The 9,033-nt window shown below is 38.3% G+C and overlaps 1 protein-coding gene across 1 annotated transcript in view; it reads left to right on the top strand.

Annotated features, from left to right (window-relative positions):
- The window catches only part of LOC107724831 (protein diaphanous homolog 2-like), a 471,924-nt gene that overhangs the window by 411,506 nt on the left and 51,385 nt on the right, over positions 1 to 9,033 (top strand). The gene's annotated exons all lie outside the window — the stretch shown is intronic.

A 9,033-nucleotide genomic window follows, 5' to 3' on the forward strand; every position in this document is an offset into this window, starting at 1 on the left:
CGAGATGGTCCTCACTGCAGAACACAAGATCCAGGGGGCGTGGTTGGATCCAGATCCAACTCCTCCCACCTTACATATACCTTAAACCTACCCGTCTCCACCCCCTGATCCCTAAACCAACCCATCTCCACCCCTAAACCTACCAATCTTCACCCCCTAGATGTGGATCCAACCACGCCCCCTGGATCTTGTGTTCTGCAGTGAGGGGTTACTGGAAAAGTCTCTATTTAGTAACTGTGTCACAGTGACAGGAATATGAAGTAAATGTAAATGTTGACGACAATGATGGTAATTACAATGCCAGACACAACAGTGTGAAATCGAGCTAGAACCAAAGGGATTTCAGCAGCGATAACCATTACAGCTGTTACGAGAAAGTATAAAATAAATCAATTTTGTAGATGAAGGTGTAGTGCAACTCGGCAGCAGTATAAGGCTGTGCTGACAGGCCCCTGCCAGAGAAGATGTAGGTCACATGTAAAGATAAGCATCTCAGGTTCACTGCTTTTGTAGAGCAGACCGATAATGGATTGGCAGATTGCCTTTGGCCTAGTAAATGGAGTTGAGAGTTAACTATTAAGTTTTTGCAAGCTTGCTCAGTTTATTTCTAAAATGAAAAGAAGCCATGTCAACAATAGCTTAATTCAGTTTAGATTACAGCAAAACTGGTTGGATATGAAGAACAAATTGTTCTCTGTCCACCATATTTCAATATGTACGTACGTATAAACCTGGTAAATTGTGTGTTTTGAAAGGAAATGTGTGGTTTAGTTTAAAAAAGAAAGATAGAAAAAAAAATACAGTGTCAAGATGTCTCACGCAGCTTGCAAATTCAGGGCAAATTCTTGCCATGAGAGATATGAAGTACTTACTGCACTGCACTATTCTAATCCTTACAATGAGACAGAAATTCCTGCCTCTGGCCAAAAGCCTTTTTCACAAGCTCCAACTTAAAATGTCACACTGAGCCCAGCACTTTACTGCGGCCTTACATTTGAGAAAATGACATGCAGAACTTCGTCTCTGTGTGCTTCCGCAGGATGACTGATACATGCTAGTTTCCTAAGAAGTGACCGCATTGAATGCTGAGCTCGTAATAATGCGGATGGAAAGAGAGTGGATAGCAAACCCTCTAGTGCAGTCAAGAATGCCTTATCTTTAGTTAGCTCTTTCTCTCTGTCAGAGCCTATAAAAATACTTTTATCATTGAATTGCTTTAGTCATCACTAGATTTAAAGAGAGAATGTCAGTGAGTTCCATTGTGCATTTGGCACTGTAGACATTCAGGTGCATTATATAATGATTAACAGATCAGCCTTTCTTTTGCGTTCAAATATGAATATGAAACTATAGTACTGTTCTATCGTTTGGGGTTGTTGGTAAGATGATATCTAATGTTTTTTAAATTTAACTTATGCTTACCAAGGCTGCATTTATTTGATAAAAAATGCAGTAAAACAGTAAAATATTGTGAAATATTGTTACAATTTAACGTAACTGTTTTCTATATACTGTATATTTACATATTTATTTTCTAATGTATTTTAAAATTTTATTTATTTATTCAGTTGATGGCAAAGCTGAATTTTCAGTGGTCATTATTCCAGTCTTCAGTGTCACATGATCCTTCAGAAATCATTCCAATATGCAGAGTTGTTGTTCAAAAATCATTTCTTAGAATTATTAATGTTGTAAACCATTGTGCAGCCTAATATTTTAATCGAAACCGTTCTTTGATGAATAGAAAGTTCAATAGATAAGCAGTGTAAACATCTTTGCTGTCACTTTTCTTCAGTTCAATGCATCCTTGCCGCCCCAAACTTTTGGACAGTAGTGTATGACTATATAATTTTCATGAAATTGTTCTATCGTTTGGGGTTGTTGGTAAGATGATATCTAATGTTTTTAAAAAAAATTTTATAAGTCTCTTATGCTTACCAAGGCTGCATTTATTTGATAAAAAATGCAGTAAAACAGTAAAATATTGTGAAATATTGTTACAATTTAACGTAACTGTTTTCTATATACTGTATATTTACATATTTATTTTCTAATGTATTTTAAAATTTTATTTATTTATTCAGTTGATGGCAAAGCTGAATTTTCAGTGGTCATTATTCCAGTCTTCAGTGTCACATGATCCTTCAGAAATCATTCCAATATGCAGAGTTGTTGTTCAAAAATCATTTCTTAGAATTATTAATGTTGTAAACCATTGTGCAGCCTAATATTTTAATCGAAACCGTTCTTTGATGAATAGAAAGTTCAATAGATAAGCAGTGTAAACATCTTTGCTGTCACTTTTCTTCAGTTCAATGCATCCTTGCCGCCCCAAACTTTTGGACAGTAGTGTATGACTATATAATTTTCATGAAATTATTACAGTATGATGTCTGTTAAGCATTATATAAATGCATATTTATGCATGTACGCTATTAAGGCAAGTTGTTAGAAATTCCTGCTGGCTCTTGAATTAGACCATATTCCTTGTTTGGCTATATTCTGTAAACTTTCCATCTTGCCAGCATCTGTCTGTTATTCCCTTAAACCTGATGAATGCAGATCTCACCTGCTGTTTTTGATCACCTACAGAAAGAAAATTAGCATAAAAGTTCCACAAGGGAAAAATAATATAATGATTTTATATTATTAAATCTGTTTATATATATATATATATATATATATATGAGCAATATCACTCGAGTACGAGAGCGATACCGGCTCTATATCAGCTGCTGATTTCTGTAAAGAGATTTTTGAAGTCATTTTGCAAATTGATATGTAATGCCCTTCACATGCACATGATTAGCAATGAGATGCATATTTAATGAGGGTTTAATTCATTTAGAGTTAAGAGGATGTGTTTGACGGGGCCGTGGAGCTGCGCAAATGAATATCTGTACCATTTTCATTTTTTTAAGTATTTTTAAAGTCACAAAGACAGTGTCTGTAAATGTGTCCTTGCAAGGTTTCACGAGCAATTTTGAGTGCCATGTGATTGATGTGTATGGCAAGTGGGGCAAAATCTGTTTTTCTTGTAAAGTATTAGAAATCCTAATATGGGAAATTGCTCATGAAATCATTACCCGGCCCCCCATTTGTTTTAATTTCCTCTAAGTGGATTTCCATATTCTCTTAGACTGACCAGATGTTCCGCATTCACCAAATTGCTTAACCCGCTGAAAGTAAATGGGGAATGATGTAAAATCGGCTTAAATCCACCTAATCCTTCTATCTCTGTTAGGAAAATATGTTTTGTCCTTGCGGTGCAGCCATTTTGCCGAAGGATATGTGTATGTAACTATGTTGTATGCAAGGTGTCTTACTCATTGCAAAACACCACTGTGGGATGATGTGACTTCCTGTGTGCCTGTCTATACTGTCTCTCAGCCTGCTGGCTGTTTCAGGGTCACGGTTGCGGGTCACTACAAGTGTTTGTGGCCACACGTGACATTTGAGATGGATGAGGTGAGGCATAAGGGCTTCCATAAAACGTCTCGGTTACGTATGGTAACCCTCGTTCCCTGAAGGAAGGAACGGAGACGTAACGTCGTGACCGACGAATTGGGATATCGCTTCGATAGACCAATCTACTTCGAGTGTAAACTAAACGAGCCAATGCACATTGGCGGTCACGACGTGACTCGTAGTGACCGACTGAAAGGGAACACAGGAATCACTCTTCAACCATTACATTGAATGTGAGTGCTACCCTCCAACATTTACCCAGCTGTTGTTGGCTTTTTATACTGATATAATGTTACAGATTTGGCTCAGTCGAGACATGTTTTGACTGAGCCCAAAAAGAGACATGACCCTGTCCAATAATTCTGTTCATCTGAGCCAGTTCAGTAACAAACATGATACAGGCAGAGGAGAATATCTGTCCACTCATTCTGTTCAATTACTGGCGTCTAAAAATCTTCTAAAGTTCTACTCGTTTTTGTTGTGTTGTCATTTTTCCCCATCCCATCAAATCCGTAGGTCAATTAGAAAACGGAGAATGTTGTTGTTGTTGTTTGCGGTCACTTTCTGAGTCATCGTGAATAACATCTTTCATGCGGCATATAAAAACCAGACGGTACAATAAATGATGTTGTTAAATAAGACTGGCACACATCTGCTAGAGTCAGGAAGAAAGTAGCTTCACTTTCCAGGCTGACAGTACAAATGATCCCTTTAAAGGTTTAGAAAAAAAATAGTGTAGGCTTAAAGGGCTAAAAGGAAGATTAGTGTATTCTTTTGAATATTTTTTTTTATGTGATGATAGCTGTCATTATCTATGTGGCTCAGTTTTGTAAGGTCTGTCTGCCAGTGGGTTTCAGAATGAATACAGCTCTTTATGTCTGAATATTTTCTATTACCCATTACTATTCATTCGGCACCCTCAGTAGCAGGCAGAGAGTCGATAGGTTCAGTGTAATTCTTTCTGTGCGTAGAGCGATTTGTGTTCACCTATATTTTTAGCCATCTTTATATAGTGTGTAAATGTGAAGTGTAATTTTTGCACCAACAATGGCAACGGATTGTAAGGAGAATGTTTTCAGACATATTTAAAACACCTCCTCACAGCCAATCAGACTAGATAGTCCTGTCCCAATCTCACAACATTGGTTGAGGCAGTGTTAAGCCAGTTGAGTCGCTCAAAAAAACAACAACAGCAACAAAAAAAAAACAATGAAACTCTTCATAACAGTCTTTGAATCATTCCCTCAAATAAATTGATTTGTTCAAAAATTCTGATTCATTTAGGAAACAAGTCAGCTATGTACACAATCGTTCAAAAGTTTGGTAACAGTAAGATTTTTTTTTTTAAGAAATGTATTTTTATTCACACATTAAATGAATCAAACATTCACATTTAAACCTATTTAAATAAATAAATACTATATAAATGCTGGGGTTTTTTTTATCAAAGAATGTTTCACAGTTCCCACAAAAATATTAAGCAGCACAAATGTTTTCAACATTGATAATAATAAATGTTTCTTGAGCAGCAAATCAGCATGTTAATGATTTCTGCTGAAAATTCTACTTTGCCATCACAGAAATGAATTACATTTTACAGTTATTTCAAATTGTAATAATATTTCACAATTATACATTTTTTACTGTATTTCATTTTAAATTAAGCATAAAATAATTTTTTCTAGAGAGAGAAACATTATAACATATATATTGACCCTAAACTTTCAATAGCCCTCAAATGAAGTAAATTCAAAAAGCACGCACATATATATATGACAACACACATATGTCAGTCAGCAGGTGACTGTGTGCAGGTCTCCTGGCAGAAAGGTAATTCTGATAAAGGTCTTGACTTTAGAATATGTTACTCTGTGTAATGCAAACAGAGAACCATGAGAAGCCACACACCCCACTGTCTCTCCTCTAATTATCATTCCGGTTTTTAATTAGTCATTGAGATATTCCATCTACCACGTTGGTCATTATGAATAAGTGGACCAGATAAGTACCGTTGCATGCTGAGCCGACTATGACATGTAATTATCTGTATTTTAACTATCATATTAAATCTGGGCTGTCTGCAGGCTTCAGTGTCGGTGCCCAAAAATGAGCGTCTGTCCTATACGCATATCAGCTCTCCCCATTAGCTCTTCAGTGTTATTTACACCCACTGTCAGGGAGCTCAATCCTCTTTTTGAAGAATGCCACGTTACATCCCAAAGCCCGCTGGTTCCCAAGCATAAACAAATTCCACTCAGGAAATCTTGGAGCGCGCGACTGCTGGCATTGTGAATAATTTTTTGTCATTACCTTGAAAGACGCCAAGAAGGGCGCCAAGCTTATCTGCTGTAGTGCATCAATTCTAATAAATAACCGCATATTCGCTTGTGCCGTATCAGCAGCCAGATGCCCGTGTGCCTTAAGGTGATGATAGCATGGCGAATTTTGCCATCAGTCTGGCCAGAGACGCATTAGCCGTCTCTAAATATCTAATGTGCGAGGAGTGAAGTCATTGATTTACGGAGATAAGCATCTGTGTAAGTCATGGTGACATCCAGGAAACCCACCGTATTCCCATTAATACGTTCCCGTCTGACTCCACATTCTGAATGAACAAATACACAGGCCGTGATTATTCCACAATAATATGTTCATTTTCATCTCCCCGACTATTTCCATCTTCAAATATAGGTAATTTTTTTCCCCTTAAATAAGAAACTTTTTTTTCTCCTTTTTGTAATGCTGTTTTGGGTAACCATCCCTAATTAGGGTAGCACTAAATGTCCTAATCACTTTAAGCCTCTTTAACTTAATTTAGCCCACTCTCCCTCAGGTCATAGCAGAAATGAGCGGATACATCTGAGAATCCCTCCACCGCCAGCACCCTCCCACTCTCCGAGCGCACATTTGCGCTGTTGCATGTCATTAATTTACAGCCATGGGTGGTCTACATTCTGATAATTCCTCGTCGAGAGTTCGGACCTGGAGAGCCACTCTACAGTCAATCAAAAATAATTACGCTCGGAGCACAGAGCCCGGACATCACATTTTCAAAGCCTAAATCCTCAGAGAAGAAAATGAATGACAGATTTTGGAAAGGACAACAACAGTGCTTGAAACACAGGTGTTTTGTTTGTCATACATAGGGATTACAGTATAGCGAGAAAGACAGTGATCTCTGTCTCGTCCCTTACGAGATACAGTAAGTGTCGGACTCGCTGGATGATTTATGAAGTGTATTTTCAGATAAGCCTGGCTCATGTGGTCTGTGATCTCAGCAAGCAGATGGCAAGGAGAGCATGGAACAATCACTATGCATCACCAACCTGATAAACCACTGCGGAGATTCATTAGCATGCGGAAGATGGCAAGAAAAATGTGGAGCACGTACAACAGATCTCAGCTATCTTTTATCTCTCCTTGTGAGCTGAATATGCAAATGGCTTGGCCTCTCAAAAGCCAGACCTGCTGTATGATAGTCTATTCCTGAAGTTAACACTTTAGCCTTTCTCTCTGCTCTGTCATTTTCCTGCTCCCAAACCAAACATGTCTGACATCCTTTAATGCAGAGCCATACAGTATCCGTCCACTTTATTTTTGTTTTCGTTTCTTTATTTATTCATGCATGCAGCTATCTGGGGCATTGACACTGTAGTTTCTGTATCTGCGATGCTTGCAAAATAGACATGGCATCTAATCCACTTCCATCTCCAATCAACCGCCATGAATGAGGGACGGACATAACCTGGGTGGCATAGTTATCTGCTCTGGCCACCTCTAAACGCCAATCTCATTGGTCCCCTTTTCCGCTCCTCATTGTCTAAGGCCCAGACCCCTTGGCGCCTGTGTGAACTCGAAGAGGGAGCGCCCAGCTCAAGGAGGGGATGTGTGAGCATCCCTAATTAAATTACACACAGACATAAGTGGGTTTTCACATCAAGCTGTTCCAGCAAAACGCTCCAAAATGCCTGTCTGGTGCCACATCCATCTTCTTCATTACTCCCGAGTCCGGGCTCATTCTCTCGGAGTGCTTGGGAGCTCTCACTCCAGCAGGCCAGCTGACAGGTCACAGTGTCATATCTCGTGTCAGATCCTCCAGAGAGACAGCACCTCATAACAGGTGCGAGGCTGGAACCGGCAGGACTGTTGACTCTGCTGCTGATGCACACTCACTGGCTGTGGTTAAAGGGAATCTCTCAAACAAAGAGTGGACTCGAAGAGGGAGCGCCCAGCTCAAGGAGGGGATGTGTGAGCATCCCTAATTAAATTACACACAGACATAAGTGGGTTTTCACATCAAGCTGTTCCAGCAAAACGCTCCAAAATGCCTGTCTGGTGCCACATCCATCTTCTTCATTACTCCCGAGTCCGGGCTCATTCTCTCGGAGTGCTTGGGAGCTCTCACTCCAGCAGGTCAGCTGACAGGTCACAGTGTCATATCTCGTGTCAGATCCTCCAAAGAGATAGCACCTCATAACAGGTGCGAGGCTGGAACCGGCAGGACTGTTGACTCTGCTGCTGATGCACACTCACTGGCTGTGGTTAAAGGGAATCTCTCAAACAAAGAGTGGGAAACAAGCCCAAGATGCACCTGGCTCCTCGATGCAGGGCTTTGTTCGCGACACATGCACAAGGTTAATTGCACAGGTGCCTTTCTTCAGAGTGACAGATAGATTAACATGTTTTTCAAAAAAACTGAAGGACAAAGATGGTGAACACTACTCATATTTTTTAAAGCATGGAGCTGTACAATGCTTTTAGCTTCTTTTAATGTGGAAATGAGAGCTGGGGGTCTATGGCTGTAGGCCAGTCACTGGGAGGACACAGTAATAGATATAATGTCCTCTGGATGGGTCTTTGTTGTTTAGATTTAAGAGGCAAAGGTTTTGTGCGTTTTAGTCTTCCTGGAGCAATTGTCTTCATGAGAACCAACAGAAAATGAGGATCAATCGATCCATGGACAGATAGCAGGTTGAATTTATGAACAGGGCTTGTTGACACTACTGCATAATCATTCACTAAAAAAAAAAAAAATTTAAAAGGAGAAAAAGAGCAAAAAATAATAAATTACAAGTAAATTTTACAAACAATTACAAAGAAACAGCAAGTAACATTAAATGTGAAATTTTGAAGTAGAAAAACGTAAATAGTATTTTCTTCGTACATCAATAATCATACTTCGATAATAAACAACTTTACATTTTTTTCTGCAATATTTTGACACAATTTGAAATGTGTCCAATAGAGATGTTGTGAAATTTTGACAATATATTTATTTTCTGTAAATAGTTTGATATATATGTATAAGAACTATTTAAAGAATATATAGTTCTTGTCTCATTGGCTGAGTTTCCATCCACATATTTTATGAAAATGTTGGGAGATTAAATTAAATATATGCATTAAAAAATTTATAAACTCACTTTTTTAATCCACAAGAAAACATTAACTATAATGAAAGCATATTACAATTTCACAATGTGCATAAACATCCTCATACCCCTAAGTCATACTCTTTTTTTTATATATATATATATATATATATATATATATATATATATATAT

This window comes from Sinocyclocheilus rhinocerous, unplaced genomic scaffold (genome assembly GCF_001515625.1).
Source record: "Sinocyclocheilus rhinocerous isolate Xijiao unplaced genomic scaffold, SAMN03320098_v1.1 scaffold1687, whole genome shotgun sequence".
NCBI lineage: Eukaryota > Metazoa > Chordata > Actinopteri > Cypriniformes > Cyprinidae > Sinocyclocheilus > Sinocyclocheilus rhinocerous.